The sequence below is a fragment of the Neovison vison genome, chromosome 11 (assembly GCF_020171115.1).
Source record: "Neovison vison isolate M4711 chromosome 11, ASM_NN_V1, whole genome shotgun sequence".
NCBI lineage: Eukaryota > Metazoa > Chordata > Mammalia > Carnivora > Mustelidae > Neogale > Neogale vison.
The window spans coordinates 58,784,255-58,805,033 of NC_058101.1; the positions used below are offsets into that span (position 1 = coordinate 58,784,255).

At 38.9% G+C, this 20,779-nt stretch overlaps 1 pseudogene; it reads left to right on the top strand.

The window, feature by feature from the left end:
* The first annotated feature begins 8,160 nt into the window (after window positions 1-8,160).
* Window positions 8,161-20,779, top strand: part of LOC122890227 — a 32,959-nt pseudogene continuing 20,340 nt past the window's right edge.

The following is a 20,779-nucleotide window of genomic DNA, read 5'->3' on the forward strand; positions in this document are numbered from 1 at the left end:
AGAAGAACAAAGTTTATACATGTATATCCCCTAATCCCAGAAATAAATGTAAGAACAAATAAAAACCCAGAGGTGATGAAAGGTGAAGACTCTGTAGGCAAGCTGACAAGAAAGGGAAAGAACCATGGATAAATGTACCTTCCCCTGACTCAGGAATCTAAGCCCAAGGGTGCTGGACCTCTCCTGACCCAACCTTCACACTGGTTTGAAAAGTTTAACCCTCACTAAAGTGTCCTCATTGCTCCTGTGAAAAATATGGTCCCACTACTAAAACTGTCTGGAGTAAAATATATTTCTCCCAGAAAATGCTAGTGGATTTATCACAACTGGGCCATTCATCTGTTAAAAAGCAGAATGGCATTTATTGCCAATTGCTCCCTTTATGGGAGAAAAGAAACAGGGAGCCTAATAAGCTTGGTTAATTTTTTTTCTTTTATGGCTCCAGCAACTGCACTAAATATTCCGTCTGCTTTTCTTACGCAGTTTGGAGGCGGCTCTGAACTTTGGAAGTGTTACGGGGAAGATTCCAGCAGAACCACATGCTGCAGCCTCACGAGAAGACACTGGGTGGAAAGAGACTCTGAGAACTTGTCCTTCCTGGGGGTTACATGATCACTGATCAGTTTACAAGGACCAAACTTCTAAAAATCCCTCAGGCAGTGAGCAAGCTATCTTGCAGGGACTTGACTGAGATAAATCTGAGATACAGTAAGGAGGCTTTTAAGTCAAATAGAAAAGCAGCATAGGTTTCTGAAGGAAGGTTTGTGGAGTTACACCAGGTCTGAGCCCTGACACTGGTTAACTGTGTTAACTTGGTTGACATCAAGGCACCGCAGAAGGCCCATTTCAAGGGCTCACCCCCGACATCCCACAGTACACACACATCCACCCTGATATTCCTGCTAATTTCATTCATCTCCCACTTCAGGAGTTTGAGAGCATCTGCTGTAGATCACACACTGCTTTCTCTGGAGCACAGCACTGCATAAAAAAGCACCAAAGGTTGGCTTTTAGAACCCAGCTCTACGTTTAAATGAACTTCCAGGCCAGCACTATCTGAAAGAACTTCCTGAGATGGTGAGAATATTCTCATATGTGCTGTCCAATATAGTAGCCACTAGCCACATTAGCTAATGAGTACCTAAAATGTGGATGGGGGGACTGATGAATTGAATTCTTAAGCTTATTTAATTATAATTAGTGCAAATTTAAATCTAAACAGCCACATGTGGCTACTGGATATCACACTGGACAGACAATTCAGATGGAGCCTGTTTGAGCCTCAGCAACTTTATCTGTAAAATACATCCTGAGCAAGATTGCTTTGAGGATCATATGTTATAATGCATAGAAAGCCCCTAGCCTTGTGCCCAGCATGTAATCAATGTTGGTAAGACAAGGAAGTGGGACCTTTCATGGATCTGTCTTCCTTTGGCTCTAGAATCAGAACTTTGAGACTTGATATTAATTGGGAGTGTCAGCATAAAAATTCCAACTAGTGGTTATCCTCCAGCCATGGGGAAGCAATCTATCTTTTAGCGAACTTTTCCACTGGTGGCCAAGAATGTTCTGCATGAGGAAATCTATTAACTACTTCATGTGAGTGAATATTTACAGGAAGTTAGAAACTGCTGACTTTAGCTAAGGAAAATGCCCCTCTGTGGAATTTCATGGCCAATTAAAGCTCTGGAATTTCATTGAGGGGATTTATAGATAAAAGTTATTAACTATACAAGTGCATTTTTAAATATGCTCTCACCAACTGCAGGTTATATTAAAGACGTGGCACTAGATTTCCAGTGGGCGAAGGAGAGCTCTTTTGGTGCAGTACTGAATAATAACAGAACTGTGATGCTCCAAGGTTGTCAACCACAGGCAGCATTTCACAAAGGCTTAGACCCCCAGACTCAGAAGGACCTTGAAGGTCTTTAAGACTATCTCATCCCAGCCCTCCTCCAGTGCTCAAATCCTCACAACATGTTAGCTTTAGCTTGAGCAACTCTTATTCGAGGGGATCTCCTTGTGTCCTAAAGCAATCATTGCATTATTGGACATTTGATATTGTTAGAAAGAACTTCCCCTGGTGAGCAAAACTCCAGCGGAGAAACATGGTATCATAGAAGAGCATTGAGCTCTGTCATTTTCAACTCTGTGAGCCTCAGAATCCTGAGACATAAAAGGGAGATAATAAAAATGTAGTGTAGGGCCACTGGGAAAACGGAGCTAGAAAGAGATGTCATGGAGTATGTTCCACCCCATTCTTTCTGCTGGCTCTGCTTCTTCAGCTCTGAAGGCAAGCTGAAGACGGCTAATCTCTCATAGTGCCACTCCCCACAGTGGTAATAACAGCAGTAGAAGTAGAAGTAGTCACACAACTACTGTTGTAATTTTTTTTACTAATATTATTATTCCTAATAATTCTTGCACATATTTGTAAATATATGGACACATGCCATCTCCCTTCACCCAGCTTAGCAAACGTACTTCCATTAATATCTCTCATGTATTAGAGTTTCAGATGCAGCATGGTTTTAATTCAATAAGTCTAGATTGCTGTGCTAGACGCCAGTTGACGCTGGGGACTGTAACCTAAGTGACATCTAAAACCTGTCCATCCCTCCAGCTTCACTTTCCGTGCAGCTGCTGGTGGTGGTGGTGGTTATACTACAAGTAACACTGATAACACTGGGTTCTCAGGATGACCATGAATTAGGCACTATGCTAAGTAGTTAGCATAGATAATTGCATTTAATCTTTAAAACAGCATTTGGAAGTATGTATAGCATTTTTGTCTACAGATAAGAAAATGGAGCAGGGCAAGTTAAGTAACTTCCCAAAAATATGTAAGTGAAGCTGGAAATTCATCCAAAAAATACAACCCCAAACTGTACTCTTTCCCACTGCATAATAGAGGTGTTAAATGCTTAAGCGCTGAAGCCAACCATGAAAGGTTCCAATCCCAAAGGTGGAGACACTCTCAAGAGATTATTACATAATAACAGTCCCAGCAAGAGACCAGGGGAACTTGAGCTCAAAGTGGAGACAGAGAGGATCAAGTGGATGGCTTCATGGGACTTGGGGCTTGATGGAATGAGAGATGGCAGAACCTTTCTCTGAGGGAGGGCTTTAGAGAAAGATAGGAAGAGATAGGGGAAGGATAGCAAGACCAGTGTCCATCAGGTAATGAGATCCATGAAAATTTACAAAATGCTGTTACATCAATCCACTAGCCAAGAGAACTGAAATATTCTTAAAGAGAATGGATACAAACTAAACATTCTTTTACCATGCTATCTGGCTATCGGGCTCCTTGGCATTTACTCAGAGTTGAAAACTTATTTCCACACAAAAACTTGCACACAGAAGTTTATAGCACCTTAATTCATAATTTCCATGACTCTGAAGCAAACAAGAAATGAGCTATCAAGCCATGAAAAAGACATAGAGGAAACTTAAATGCATATTAATGGAAAGGACACATATTGTATATTTCTACCTATATGATATTCTAGGAAAGTCAAAATTATGGAGACAATACAAAAAATCAGAGGTAGAAGGCACCTTGGTGGCATAGTCAGTTAAGCATTTAACTCTTGGTTTCAGCTCGGTTCCTGGTCCCAGGGTTGTGAGATTGAGTCCCACATTTGGCTCCATGCTCAGTGCAGTTTGCTTGAGATTCTCTCCCTCTCCCGCTGTCCCTCCTGCTCTCTTTCTCTCTCTCTAAAATAAACAAATAAATATATTTTAAAAATCATTGGTGTTAGGGTGTGTTGAAGTGGTGGGGAAGGGAGGAAAAGATGAATAACCAGAGCAAAGGGAATTTTAGGGCAGTGAAAATATTCTGTATGATATCACAATGATAAATATATGCCATTATACCTGTGTCCAAACTCCTAAAATGTACAACACTAAGAGTAATCCATGGATTTTGAGTGATTGTCATGTGTCAGTAGAGGCTCATCCTTTGTTTAAAAAATAAAAAGTCCATTTCCAATAAGTGATGTTGATAAGGTGAAAGGCGATGCATGTGTGCAGTCAGGAGATATACAGGAAATCTTTCTACCTTCTCTCAATTTTGTTATAAACCTAAAACCGCTCTAAAAATTAAATCTCTAAAAATTAAAACAAGAAACAACAGGAAAGGAAGCAAGGAAGGAAGGGAGGGAGGGAGGAAGGAAGGGAAGAAGGAAAGGAGGGAAAGGAGGGAAGACAGTCTCATAGAAATAATTTGACTTTTAGGCCATCAGAATGAGCATCATTCCCAGAGAACTGGTTCTCAAGCTCCAACATCTTTAGCCATTTTCATTTTATAGCCTTCCATCTGCCCTTTAAGTGTGGTCGTCTCCAAAACAAAGTTGCAACTTCTTCTAGTGGTCCAGAGACTTCCTTTTTTGAGCCCCAAGTCTGCTTCTGTCTTCTGCTCAGTTCTATTTCAGACCTCAGTATCTGAGGTGGATTTCTAGAAACCATGGATACACATCAGGGTTCTGCATTCTGTGTGAATGTTCCAATTTTTTTTTAAATTTTATTTTTTTTATTTACATTCAATTAATTAACATATAGAGTATTATGAGTTTCAAAGGTAGAGTTCAGTGTGTTCCAAATTTTTTAACTTGCCAGGAGTCACTGGCATTTCTTGAGTATCTATTATGAGCCACAAACTGTTCTAGCACTTATATGCATTAACTATCCTTGACTGACCCTGTAAGATAGGTGCTATTAATCATCCCAGTTTAACAGTTGAGAAAATAGACATCAAGTAATTTGCCAAGTACTAAATAGTTAAGCAAGTATTTGAACCCAAGCAGTCTGATGCCAGAGCCTGTGATTTAAAGCATTTGGTATATTTTTAGTTTGGGTCATCAAGTTCGTTGAGCTTCTTAAGCTGTGTCTTTCAAGGTGTGTGGGACTACAGCTTCCACTTTAAGTAAGTCAAAATATAAAACATCATAGAAAAGGAGAGTTCAGGTCTCAAATCAGATAGGGAAATTGATACCCAAGAAGGACAGTGACTTAGGTCACTTTGCCATGATAAAACTCAATTCAAGCTTTGGTCTCTCATTTCACTGCACTTTCAATGAAACAATGCAATACATGAAAATACTTTGAAAAAAAATTGCTATACAAGTTCAAGATATACTTATTATTGTTAACATTCCTCTCTCACAAGGCAAAATATTTTTCACACAATAGGTGGCTGACAGATATGTTTAGGCTATAAAAAGTGGACCTAGGAATATAATTTAAAATACAAGGTCTTAGGTAAGAAAGGCCTTTTTGGAAATATATAGAAAGACATTTTTGTATGGCCAACATTCCATTAGTACTCCAAATCATTAATCATATTTTGTGCTTCAAGTGAACCCAATGCCTTTGCCTGTAAACTTTTAACAGATTAGAAACAGGTGAGCTGCTTCCTGGACTCCCCTTCAGTATGAAAGCACTTGAGAAAATCTGCAGGGGTAGAAACTCAGGTCCAGGCTAATGAGGCCTGCACTGCCCATAAAATGGCCTTGTGGAATCAGCTGATGTGTCATAGAAGCTCACAGCTCAGACCAAAGAAACCAGTCAGAGAAATAAGATGACCACTTTATAGACTTAAAAACTAAAATTCCCCCAGGCCTGTGTGTATAGTGGTATTTTATGTGAAGTTAGACTGGTGGAAGTAGAAAACGAACTCACATCTTACAACTCCAAAATTCTAGGGCACTAACCAAGTATCTTCATCCTAAAGAGATGATTCCATCATGGAGGGAAAATGATCAATAGCTAATTGAAACACATCTACTGAGCAACTGCCTTTTGTCCAGAAGTGGACTGTGTATCTTGAGATTTCATGGTTAAGTGTTGGACATGATCTCAGCCACTCAGTGTCTATACCAACAATTAGTATTACAAATATTTTGAAAAAATCTCTAATGGTCCTTTCAATTCTTGAATGATCCTGGTTAATCTTTTTTTTTTTTTTTAAATGGAACTTATTTACTTGACAGAGACAGAGAGATCACAAGTAGGCAGAGAGGCAGGCAGAGAGAGAGGAGGAAGCAGGCTCCCTGTCTCACAGAGAGCCCGAAGCGGGGCTCAATCCCAGGACCCTGAGATCATGACCTGAGCCGAAGGCAGAGGATCTAACCCACTGAGCCACCCAGGTGCCCCGATCCTGGTTAATCTTAAAGCCACATAGAAGAATGACTAAAACATAGACTTGGGATCCAGATTTTAAAGGTTCAAATCCTAACTCTGACACTTACTAGCTGTAACACTCAGCTTGATCAAGTATCTAACTTGGGCAAGTTACTATCTTTCTGAGCCTCCATTCCCACCTCTGTAAAATGGGGTGATATTAGTACATACCTCATAAGGTTGTTGTAAAGATTAAATGAGTTAGCACCTATAAAGCCCTATGCTACAATTAGGCATGTACTAAACATTCTGTCAATATTCATTATGTCTCTACAGATTGGAAAACCAAAGTAATGTGCAGTACAGGCAAGAGTGACAGTGTCAGAGTGAGAAGCCCAAGGCCTGCTGCTGTGATGACATGTCAGATGAGATACTTCTTCCTTTGACCCTTTCAGAATTGCAAAAGGAATCCTCAAGCTATCCTGCCAGCGCTGGAAATGGGCAACCCTCCTTGAGCTGCATGGTGTAGGTTCTTGTTTGGATGTAATAATCTGTTTTTAATCTTGTGTGTAAATGAATACAGAGGTTAGTCATGAGGTGCATATTAATCTAAAATAAATGAATACATTTGAATTAATCAGACCTTCAGTCTATGTAAATTGATGATTTATAATGATATTAGCACAAATTGCAATGATAAATCATTTTAAAATTAGATACAATGTTCCTTAAGGCAGCAAGGACTCTAGAGATTTGAACATAACTTGTGACAACTTTAAAATGTAGATGTGTCTGGCTGTAGCTTGAGGGCAAAAGCAAAGGGCTAGAAGACCAGAGGACAATGTGGAACCACATCCCATGCAGGGACAATGGTAATGGGATCTGCAAAGTCACAAAAATAAGAAAAGAGCAAGAGAAAGTCAATGAAACAGACACATTCTGAATTACCCAGTTTATTTTCTGCCTTAGGACTGAATACCTTGAGCCTTTGATTCAATTCAAAGCCCAAGAAGGCGTTAAACTGAGGCAGCTTAATAAGAAGGAACGATTTCAGGGGGCTCCTCCACTTGTTGGTGATTTAGGGCAAACTAACTTCATTGAGGCTGCTGATTTCATCTGAAAAATGGCTTCACCATCCCAACTTTAAAGTACTGTTATGAGAATTAAATAATATTGGATGTGAAGTGAAAATCCCAGTTTATGAAAAACAGAGTAGTAATGTTAAAAATGGAGTCAGACTGCCTGGGTACAAATCCTGGCACTGCCACTCACTGGCCGTAAGACATTCAGATAATTCTATAGTCTTTCTGAGCCTCTTTTTTCTCCATTATGAAATGGGGATAATATTAGGGCTGATCTCTTGGATTGGTATGAGAATTAAATGTAAACATGCAGGTCTTATAACTAAGGAGGTACTTGGTAAATGTTAGCTGTTAGTATAAATGATTGTCATTGATGTTACCATGATTCCTGGGTAGTGATATTGCGTGAAACTGGCCTAAGAAGAAAGGAGGAACTATGATGGACATACCAATGGAAGAGAGAATATGTGGCCAGACAATCAAGGGGAAGAGGAAGAAAATATCCCTGCAGGGAAGAAAATACATAGCATCCAGACTCAATACTCTTCCCTTGTCCAAGGAAGACATTGTTGACCACATATATTATCTTCCCTGCCAACCCTTAGACCACCATTTTTTTTTCATATGTACAAGGTTATAGAACTGCATGAAGAGAGGATTATCTGAAGGTAAAAAATGGAGCAATACTTTGCAAGACAAAGAACAAGGGGTCAGAATCACTCTGGGCTTCCTCTCCTGGGAATTAGCACTGTCTAGAAAATAATGAAGGTCTGTGATGAACTTAAATTTTCCCTTGTGTCCAAAACTGTGATTTTCATCTGTAACTATTTATAAATAAAAGTACCAATGCTCTGAGATCCCATCAGAATTTTTGAACCACCTGGTTGATGGAATCATTCTGGAGCCTTAAGACAGAAATTACAAAAAGACTGTGAAACACTGCTCCATAACCATCATGGATGGGAAGGAGAATGAGTAAGAAATAAACTGTGGCAAGAAAGCATCCTTAACTACAAGTTAGTGAACCACAAGAAAATCTTTGTACACATGTCATAGAAGGAGGTACTGAGGCCATCTCCCAAAGGCTTCAGATGAGGATGAGGTAACCACTTTTGTGTGTGTGTGTGTGTGTGTGCACTCAAAATTCATATTTTTGAACTTCTAACCCCCAGTATAACGGTTTTTGAAGAAAGGGTCTTTGAGAGATAATTAGGTTTAGATTAGGTTATGACAGCAGGGTCCTCCTGATGGAGTTAGTGCCCTTATAGAAAGAGGAAGTTATAAGTGCCTTCATAAGAAATGTTTATCAGATCTCTCTCTACCATATAAGGATGAAGCAGGAATGTGGCTATCTGTATCCAGGAAGATCCTTACCAGGGGCTGAATTAGCCTCCACCTTGATCTTGGACTTCCCAATACAGAACTATATGAAATAAATGTTTGTTGTTGAAGTCACCTGGTGTATGGTATTTTGTCATAGCAGCCTGGGTAGACTAATACACAGTTATTCTATCAATGGCACTTGCAAGAGTTAGAGTACAAATTCAGGATCATCACCTCATCTTTATTTTTTTTTCACCTCATCTTTAAATTACAATATTTCTCTTGTGTGTATAAGTATGTCCGTGTGCAGGCACACACACACACACACACACACACACACACACTCATACATGAAATGTGCAAACATTTGGCCATAAGTTGAAAAATCTAATATTAACCATTTATTCTTCTCCCTCAAAATCATACTTTCTCAATTATCTTATAACTTATAATAAATAATAATAGAATGTTTTCCTCTAGCCAAAAATAAAAGCTTTATCTCCCTGATGGTCAACTGATAGCCAACCTATCTATCAACCAGTTTTGTTCCTTTAAGTGCATAACTGCTATAACTTTGAGACACTGATTCTAAATCACCCAATATCACCAAATAAACTGTTTCTTAAAAGGTCAAATCAAATGACAGAAAGGACATCAGAATTTTCAAAGGCACACAGCAGATTTGCTCAAAGATACCCTCTCTGGAGAAACACTCAATGTGGATCCATGAAGTCATGCACAAGGATGCTTATTACATCATCATTTGAAACAGTAGCTAGAGTTAGGAAGCACCCTACATGTCCATCAATAGGGGAATGGGTAGGCAAAGGTGTTTTGCATTGTTTCGCTTTTAATGTGGTTAACTTTATAAATACTAGATCTCCAAAAAAGAGTATTGACTAAAAAAAAGATGGATACACAAAAGTAAAAATGACACTTTTTTAAAATTTATTTTCAGCATAACAGTATTCATTGTTTTTGCACCACACCCAGTGCTCCACGCAATCTGTGCCCTCTCTAATACCCCCTACTTGGGAGGTTCCCCCAACCTCCCACCCCCCGCCACTTCAAACCCCTCAGATTGTTTTTCAGAGTCCATAGTCTCTCATGGCTCACCTCCCCTTCCAATTTCCCCCAACTCCCTTCTCCTCTCTAACTCCTCTTGTTCTCCATGCTATTTGTTATGCTCCATAAATAAGTGAAACCATATGATAATTGATTCTCTCTGCTTGACTTATTTCACTCAGCATAATCTCTTCCGGTCCTGTCTGTATTGCTACAAAAGGTGGGTATTCATCCTTTCTGATGGAGGCATAATATTTCATAGTGTATATGGACCACATCTTCCTTATCCATTCATCCGTTAAAGGGCATCTTGGTTCCTTCCACAGTTTGGCGACTGTGGCCATTGCTGCTATAAACATTGGGGTAAAGATGGCTCTTCTTTTCACAACATCTGTATCTTTGGGGTAGATACCCAGTAGTGCAATTGCAAGGTCATAGGGAAGTTCTATGTTTAATTTCTTGAGGAATCTCCACACTGTTCTCCAAAGTGGCTGCACCAACTTGCATTCCCACCAACAGTGTAAGAGGGTTCCCCTTTCTCCACATCCCCTCCAACACGTGTTGTTTCCTGTCTTGCTAATTTTGGCCATTCTAACTGGTGTAAGGTGATATCTCAATGTGGTTTTAATTTGAATCTCCCTGATGTCTAGTGATGAAGAACATTTTTTCATGTGTCTGATAGCCAAAAAATGACACTTTTCATGTCAAATAAAATGCAAATACAAAATAACACTTTGTATTGTATGAAGATACGAAGGCAAATTCATAAAAAGGACTAGAAAACTGCATAACAAACAAAGTGGTTTACTTCAAGAAGAAGAGAAATTAGATGGAGAAAGGGCATTTCTAAAAGTATAATATTCCAACTTTAATAAGGATGTATATATACATTATTATTAGCTAATAAAAATACTATTTTTTTAAATGAAACACATGTGGTAGTTGCACTTGTGCTCTCCCAGTTCCTGCCTCCCTCCTCACACCACCCTGGAGGCCTCCCAGAACCGCAACCCATCTGCCACCAGCGTCGCTGCACCCGTGAAAGAACTGAACCCAGTTGGGGGACGCCCAGGGCCCCGTGGCAAGAGGCTACAGCAGGAGCTGATGACCATCAGGATGTCTGGTGACAAAGTAATTTCTGCCCTCGCTGAATCAGACAACATTTTCAAATGGATGAGGACCATCTATGGAGCAGCTGACACCGCATATGAAGACCTGCATCGTAAGGTCTCTCTGGAGTTCCCGAGTAGCTACCCTTCCAATGCCCATGGTGAAGTTCCTCACATCCTCCTACCACCCCAATGTGAAAACCCAGAGGAACATCTGCCTGGATACCCTGAAGGACAAATGGTCTGCCGGGTATGATTTCAGGACCATCCTGCTGTCCATCCAAAGCCTGCTAGGAAAACCAAACATTGGTAGTCCTTTGAATACCCATGCTGCTGAGCTCTGGAAAAACCCCACAGCCTTTAAGAAGTATCTGCAAGAAACCTACTCAAAGCATGTCTCCTGCCAAGATCCCTGTCTGTCCAGCCTCTCTCCTTGTGTTGTCTTTTTATTTTCTTCTTAGATAGTCTGTCTTTTTCTTCATTTCTGTCGAGGACTCTGTATCTTAAGCTGTGGTGCCATTTTTGTTTCATCTTTGCTTTTTTAAATTAAGTCTCTGGTTGAGCCCTTGTGATGAATATATTAAATAAATAATTGGGTTTTTTTAATTAAAAAAATAAATTTAAAAAGCACATGAGGCCACATAGGCCACTTGCAATATTATAGAGCAATTCTAATGCTAACTGTGCAGAGGGAGTGTCAGACTCCACAGGCTAGGGGCTTCTCCAACAAGACTGTCCTCGCTTCAAATACCTGACACAAATTTGGGAGTCCCCAGGTCACCTGCACTTTTGACCAATTAATTGCAAATCCAGAGAATCCCATGACACTTCTCAGTTTTGATAACTTGGTAGAACAACTCACAGAACTCAGGAATGTGCTATCCCTATGATTACAGATTTATTATAAAAGATATCAAGAACTTCTCAAACTCAACACACACAAAACAGATAATCATGTCAAAAAATGGGCAGAAGACATGAACAGACACTTCTCCAGAGAAGACATAAAAATGGCTAACAGACACATGAAAAAATGTTCATCATCATTAGCCATCAGGGAGATTCAAATCAAAACCACACTGAGATACCAACTTACACCAATTAGAATGGCCAAAATTAACAAGACAGTAAACAACAAGTGTTGGAGAGGATGTGGAGAAAGGGGAAACCTCTTACACTGCTGGTGGGAATGCAAGTTGGTGCATTGGAACCACACTGTTGGAAAACAGATTCCTTACAAAATTAAAAATAGAGCTTCCCTATGATCCTGCAATTGCACTGTTATGTATTTACCCCAAAGATATGGATGTAGTGAAAAGAAGGGCCATCTCTACCCCAATGTTCATAGCAGCAATGGCCACAATTTCCAATCTGTAGAAAGAACCAAGATGCCCTTCAACAAATGAATGGATAAAGAAGATATGGTCCATATATACTATGTAGTATTATGTCTCCTTCAGAAAGGATGAATACCCAACTTTTGTATCAACATGGATGGGACTGGAGGAGATTATGGTGAGTGAAAGGAGGGAAGCAGAGAGAGTCAAGTATCATGGTTTCACTTATTTGTGAAGTATAAGGAATAATACAGAGGACATGGGGAGATGGAGAAGACCAGTGAGTTGGGGGAAATTGGAGGAGGAGACAAACCATGAGAGACTGTGGACTCTGAGAAACAAGCTGAGGGTTTTGGAGAGGAGTGAGGTGGGCGTTTGGGTGAGTATGGTGGTGGGTATTATGAAGGGCATGTATTGCATGGAGCACTGGGTGTGGTGCATAAACAGTGACTTCTGGAACACTGAAAAGAAATTAAATAAATAGATATAGATGATAGATATAGATATAGATAAAGATAAAGATATAGATATAGATATATAGATCAATCAGTCAGGATCAGGCAAATGAAAAGGAACAAGGTAAAGTCTGGGAGGGTTCTGAATGTAGAGGTCCCTGCTCTCAACCTTGTGGATTCAGGTTATGTCACACCTCTGGCACACTGATATTTTCACCAACCTGAAAGCTCCACTAAGCCTCGATGTTCAGAGGTTTTACTGGGGACTCATTATGAGGGCATAATTGAATAAATCATAAGTCATTATGAAGACATGATTGAATGCAATCTCCAGGCCCCGCTTTTCCCTTTCTCCCTGGTTTTTGAGAGATCTAGCTGATCTCCCTTGGCTCAAAGCCTCAACCCTCTAATCACATGGTTTGCCTTTCTGACTTCAACAGCCCACATCATGAGTCACCTCATTAACATAAACTCAGGTATGTCTAAGGGGCTCATAAATAACAAAGATGCTCGTATTACTACAGAAATTCCAAGGATTTAGAGTCTCCTTTTCAGAACTGGAACAAAGGCCAGCCACATTCTTTATTATACAATACCAGTCCTCTGGTGACAAGCACAACTGCACCTAACTCACTTCAGGCTCGTGGATCTATAAAGTGTCAAGGAGGCATACCCTATTAAATTTGGTCTCACAAGTTACCAAAGAAGTTACACATTAGACAGGACTACAGAAGAGCTGCTCTGCATTACCTATATAGATTTTATAAAAGTGATTTTGTTCTCATAAATACAAATTTTCTTTTTCTCTTTATTGCTCATTGTTGTAGCTACATTTTGGTTAGCTATTGTTTATTGTGCATTATCTCTTAGCAATCCAATCTAATGCATAAAAGAGGGGAAAAAACACCACAAAAACCTGTCCTATATCTGTCCCTAAGTTTTTCCTATAGCAATGCTAATACTATGAAGACTAGCCAAGTGGAGAAGAAATCTAATTATGAAGTCAGATAGATCTGGACTCAAATCCTAGTTCTGCATCACACTCTATAACTCAACCCCACTCCACATGTCTCTTACCTGCACAGCATCTGCATGTTCTCATTGTGATGATAGAGATACAAGAGATTTAGAACTGGCACATTGTAATTTCCACCCCCAATTATAGCAGTCAAAGTGTGTCATATGACTGAATCTAGATACCTAATGGAAGACACTAAAAATTTACATGGAAAAAGTGTCAAAACAGAAAAGGAAAAGAAATGGGGCCAGTGTAGAATCTACCACAATAGCTATCACTTTCTCAAAACTTATACTATACTAGGATATTTGCTAAGTATTTTATATACATTAATACACAACAACATTTTAGGATTTTGCAGATCAAGAATTTTGAACTTACACAACTAAAGTAAATTGAAGGTCAAAGAGCCACTACTAGAGGCAGAATTGGAGTTCAGACCCAAATTTTCTGACTCCAGTTCTTACCCCAGAATTATGTAGCCTTTATCAATCCCCCATACCTTGATGAAGCCATAAAAGTCAGCAGAAACCACAATCATGTGGCATTAGAGTGCCTAGCTTCTATGTTGTAATATAAATTTTCTTGAAGTGTCACACTTCCCTCATTATCTGGTACTCTTTAGATTACCTGGTTATGAATTCCAGTACTGTAATGTTAAATATGGTTAGCTGGGATAAGTCACTTAACCATTCTACCTTAATTTCCTCATATGTAAAAGGAGAATAAAAGTGAAATGTCTACCTTAGAGGACTGTTATATAAATTAAATGATGGGATAACTAGTCCTTTATAATAAAGGTATCTAGCATTTATATAGGGCCTCCTATATTCCAGGCATTATTCAAACTTTTTTTTTAATTACCTCATTTAATTCTCACAGGGACCTGTAGGTATAGTACCATTATTCTTCTCAGGTTGTATTCAAGAAGACTGAGACATGAATAGTTTAGGTAACTTTCTTCAGGTCACAGAGCTAATAAATGGCAAAAGTCAGAACCTAAGGAGTCAATTTGCTTCTTTCTAAAGAGACTTTATTTATTTGACAGAGAGAGACACAGCAAGAGAGGGAACACAAGCAGGGGGAATGGGAGATGGAAAAGCAGGCTTCCTGCTGAGTGGGGAGCCAATGTGGAGCTTGATCCCAGGACCCTGGGATCATGACCCAAGCTGAAGGCAGACACTTAATGACTGAGCCACCCAGGTGCCCTGGCAATTTGCTTCTTGATTTCTACTATTAAACTCAGAATACTAGGATTGCCAACAACATCAATGATTTTTTAATTGTGGTCAGTGCAGTGTTATTTCAGAGAAGGTACTCAGGGATTATGCCTACACAAGTGTTCTATCACTGGGCTCATTAACCCCTGTCAGAAAGGACAACCTAATGGTCCACAAAGAACTAGACAATGAACCTGGAGGACTCCCATTTCCTAAAAAGGACAGTTGAAATACTAAGGCTGCAGGTCTCCCACCAGACTGGTCCTCTCACTGCAGATTAAAAACAAATAACTCTCAAGAGATCCACTTGTGAGGCCTTACACTGGATCTTCTGGCAAAGAGCTGAGGAGGCACTTAACAAAGTCAGGACCCTGAAGTGTGACTGCTTCTATGAAGATTGATCTGAATGGCTCCAAATAAATAAAAATGTGCTGGAGATGCTGTCTTTAGCTTCAAGGCCTGAGACATTTAGTGTGAGCACCAGATACACACACACACACACACACACACATACACACACACACCCTATGACTGCTTTAAGACTGCCCATCTTTCCCAAGGCCAAACCCTGTCCTTTCTGATGATTTTCCTAAGTAGAGATTGGAGAATCATAATACGTCTTCTGTTTCATCCTACAATCAGAGTTATGTAATACAGCAGGGAACACAGACACCACAGAAAAACTGACTAGCTGAAACGTAGTCTAATTGTTGGATGCAGCAGAACCAATGTCCATCCCTTGCTTTTCTGTCTTTCTTTGCTCTGCCTTTGCCCTTGCAGCTACAATGGTGTTTGGGAAGAGATGGCCTCAATAAGCATGATCATCTCCACCCAACTGTAAACTAGAGCCCCTCTTAACCTTTCACATCATCTCACTTCTATCAATAAAAAGAAAGAAAAGCATCAGGGCAAGATGATAAAAGAACAAGGTTCAGAAACATAAACTATCTTTCTTCCAGTTTCTTTCACTTAATACATTTGTAAACGTCATGAATTCATTTTCTTATTCATTTATTTTTTTTATTTTAAGATTTTATTTATTTATTTGACAGACACAGAGAGACCACAGTAGGCAGAGAGGCAGGCAGAGAGAGAGAGGAAGAAGCAGGCTTCCCGCTGAATAGAGAGCCCTATGTGGGGCTCGATCCCAGGACCCCGGGATCATGACCTGAGCCGAAGGCAGAGGCTTAACCCACTGAGCCACCCAGGCACTCCATGAATTCATTTTCTAAGCAAAAGGAAGACCCTAAAAGATTTTGATTTACTTGTGACTCTTGAGAAGTGATATTTAAGGATATTAAGTCAAGTGTTAATATAGTGTATGGGTTACAAAGGAAAAGTCTAGAGTTAGAGACAATAGTTCGGGAGTAGTTAGTAGAAAGACAACACTGCCTTTGCCACACCATTTACTCTTTCTGTACATACAAAAAGTCTAAATTCCCCATCTACCTTGTGATTAGGTTGAAGCCATGAAACTGAGTTCCAGCAAATATAAGATGGGCAAAAGTGATGTAAACTATTTCCAGCCATTCTGTATAAGCAATTTATTCTAAAGAAATAGTTGTAAAGTTGCATGAAATTATATTACAAGAGTATTCATGTAGTATCATTCATAATAGTGAAAACTTAGACCAAAACTCCAACAGGGTAGTAAATACCTGAAACTTGGTATATCTGAAACTTGAAATTGTGTACAATTTTCAAAATGAATAAAATAGTTCCAGTAAGTATGACTATTTTATGTCATACCAACCGTTCTATTGAGAACAACCTAAAAACTGGTTAAAATACATTTTAAAAAGATATTTTTTGAAGGTATCAGAAAACAACCAAGGCAGATAAGAATTAAGAGGCCAGAATCTCAAGAAAAGAGAAAGTACCAAGATGAACTGTACTCCATTGTCACTTTTATCCTTTGGGCTTTTGCCAATATTCTGGAAGGGGCATTGAGGGTAAACAGAAAACAAATACAGTTGCAGCAGTCTCACTAAAACAGAAAGACAAAAAAAAAAAAAAAAAAAAAGGAACTAAAGGTGATGAAAACAGCCAGGAGTGAAGGGGTCCAGAGAAAAGGGCACTACAGAAAAGTAAGCCCAAAATTACTCATGTAATTTTGCCCAATTACTCACTGATTCCTGACGATGGGTTTATAGAACTGGATAATGGGGGGAAAAAAAATCAAACAAAAAGCAGCTACTAGGAAGATTAAAATCTAAGCAAAGACATAGGCATTCTTACAGAAGTAGGATGAGATAAATTGGAGACTAGAGTCCATCATGGAAGAAAACCCCAATAGAAAACCCAGATTTTAGATTGAGAACATTATAGACTAGAACCAAAAATAAGGAAACATATAAAAAGATAAGCCCTATAAAGCCAGAAACCTAGCTTAAATGGATAACTCCTCATATGTTATATAACTACAAGAAGAAAAGTAAATCTTCTCTCAAGGAAAGTAATGTCATTCAGAGCTTCTAAAATTTTCTATATACAATGTTGGGAATTTAATAAAAAATCATGGCAGAACAAAATAACAAATGATCAAAAAACAAAAGAAAAAATAGACAATAGAAACTTATCCAAAGGTGATCAGACAACTGGATTTCAGAAAAAATTAAAAGAAATTACAGTTAATGAACTCAATAAAATATAGGATGAGATAAAGTTTTACTGTCTATAAACTAATATTTATAATAAATATATCAATAGAAATTCTAAAATTGAAAGTATAACAATTAAAATCAGAATAAAAGGCAGATTAAAGAAAACAAAGGAGAAAATCAGTAAACTGAAACAAATCAGTAAAAAAATGTCCATTTTGATGCATACACAAAGAGATGAATATAGAGAAAAAATGGAAAAGGATGCATGGACTATGGAGGCAGAAGAGAGAAGAGATACAATTAATCAGAAAAATATTCAAAGACTGGCTGAGAACGTTCCAAAACTGGTGAAAAACAATAAGTCACAGATTCAAGAATATCTCAGAACCAAAACAACATGAATACAAACTAAAAAAGGTGACAAAAAGGACATCATAGGAAAACTATTGAAAAACGTAGACAAAGTAAAAATCTTAAAAAAAAAAAAAAAGAAGGCGGAAAAAAATCTCTTTTGACTTCTTAACAGGAATTACAGAAGTCAAAAACAATATAATGAAATTTAAAGTGCTAAGCAATAAAACCTTACCAATCTGGAATATTTTGCTCAGTAAATTAAACAAAATTTTTTTTAAGATTAAGACCAAATACAAGAGGGGCGCCTGGGTGGCTCAGTGGGTTAAGTCCTCTGCCTTTGGCTCAGGTCATGATCCCAGGGTCCTGTGATTGAGCCCCACATTGGGCTCTCCACTCAGTGGGAAGCCTGCTTCTCTTCCTCTCTCTCTCTGCCTACTTGTGATCTCTGCTTGTTAAATAAATAAATAAATAAATAGAATCTTTAAAAAAAAAAACAAATACAAGAAACATAAATGAAGGAAATGGAAAAACATCCCATCTTCATGGAGTGGAAGAACAATCTTTTGGGTAATCTCAAAAAGAGTAACAAAATTATAGTGTGTATTAATGGAGGAATGTAAATGTATGTGAAATAAATTAATAGCAGAGGACATAATTTACAAAAAATAATTAATTCTAAGGGAAGAAAAACATGGAAGAAAAAATATATACTGAAGGACAATAAGTGAATGAGAACAATGGAATAAGCAAATAATAAAACAATTTAACAATATATAAGCAACTTACAATAAATGTAAATAGGCTAAATATTTCAACTCAAAGCAAAAATTGTCACACTGGGGTATTCAAGCAAGAATAAGCACACAAGTATCATATGGTTTCACTTACTTGTGGAGCATAAGTAATAACACAGAGGACATTGAGAGATGGAGAGGAGAAGTGAGATGGGGGAAATCTGAGGGGGAGACAAACCATGAGAGACTGTAAGCTCTGAGAGACAAACTGAGGGTTTTGGAAGGGAGGGGCTGGGGCGTTGGGTGAGCCTGGTGCTGGGTATTATGGAGGACACATATTGTGTGGATCACTGGATGTGGTGCACAAACAATGAAGTTTAGAACACTAAAAAAGCTAAAATTAATTTTTTTTTAAAAAGGAAGGAAGATTGCATGTGTCTATCTTGAATAAATAAATTTAAAAAGAGAATAAGTACACGAGAACAGAGAAATATATACCAGGCAAAAAATAATTGAAAGAAAACTTATGTATCTATATTAACCTTATAAATAGTTTTAAGGTAAAAAGTGTTACAAAAAATAGAGAAATTTTTGTAAGAATAAAAGGTTATATATATATATCTCCTAAATTTCTAAACATTTAAAAAATATAGCCTTATATTTATGCCAAAACCTGACAGAAATACAAGGGAAAAAATCTACAAATAAGTACTGATTTTTAAACAGCTTTTTTTGGTCTCTTGGGTGGCTCAGTTGTTAAGCATTTGTCTTTGGCTCTGGTCATGATCCCAGGGTCCTAGGATGGAGCCCCACATCAGGCTCCCTGCTTAGCAGGAAATCTACTTCAACCTCTCCCACTCCCCCCTGCTTCTGTTCCTGCTCTCTCTCTCTTTCTCTCCGTCAAATAGATAAATAAAATCTTTTTAAAAAATTAAAACAACTTTCTCAGTAATCAATAAAGTAAATAGACCAGAAAAACAAATAAACAAACAAAAAATCAACAAGAATACTGAAGTTTTGAATATCATGATTAACCAATTTAATTAAATGGTCATATATGGAGCACCACAACCAACAAGTACAGAATACACACTTATTCAAGTACACATACAACATTTACTACCTGATCATATGCTTATCTCTAAAGCATACCTCAGAAAATTTCGAAAATCAATCAACACAATGTGTTCCTGATGTCAAAGGTAATGAACTAGTAATCAATAACAAAAACAAAAATAGAGAGGAGGAGGAGTCCAGATAGCGGAGAAGTAGCAGGCTGAGACTACTACTTCAGCTAGCAGGAGATCAGTTAGAGAGCTTATCTAAAGATTGCAAACACCTGCAAATCCATCAGCAGATCGAAGAGAAGAAGAACAGCAATTCTAGAAACAGAAAAACAACCACTTTCTGAAAGGTAGGACTGGCGGAGAAGTGAATCCAAAGCCACAGGAAGATAGACCCCGGGGGGAGGGGCCAGCTCCCGGCAAGCGGCGGAGCAACAGATCACAAAATCAGGACTTTTAAAAGTTTGTTCCGCTGAGGGACATCACTCCAGAGGCTAAACCGGGGCGAAGCCCACGTGGGGTCGGCGTGGCCTCAGGTCTCGCAGGGTCACAGAAGGATCGGGGGTGTCTGAGTGTTGCAGAGCTTGCGGATATTGGAACGGGAAAGCTGGCTACAGAGACAGAGCTGACAGTAAGCTCACAGGGAAACCTGGCTACAGAGACAGAGCTGACAGTAAGCTCACAGCTCGGTGTTGCCTTGAACCGGTCGCAGGCTCGGTGAGCTCGGAGCGCGGCCAGAGGTTAGGCAGACGGGAGTTACTAGGAGCTGTTCGCTGAGGGCGCACTGGGGAGCGGGACCCCGGGCTCTCAGCTCCTCCAGGCTGGAGACCAAAAGGCCACCATTTGTATTCCCGTCCTCCGGAACTCTCCGGAAAGCGCTCAGGGAACAAAAGCTCCTGAAAGCAAAGCCGAGCGGATCACTCAGCCCGGCCCCTGGTAAGGGCGGTGCAATTCCGCCTGGGGCAAAGACACTTGAGAATCACTACAACAGGCCCCTCCCCCAGAAGATCAACAAGAAATCCAGACAAGACCAAGTTCACCTACCAAGGAGTGCAGTTTCAATACCAAGGAGAGCAGCAGAATTCCAGAGGAGGAGACAACAAACCACGGAACTCATGGCTTTCTCCCTGTGATTTTTAGTCTTGCAGTTAATTTAACTTTTTTCTTTTTCATTTTTTTTTTCTCTTCTTCTGCTAAAATTTTAACTTTTACCCTTTTCTTTTTTAACGTTTTCTAACTAGTTTATCTAATATATATAAATATTTTCTTTTTTATACTTTTCTTTATTCGTT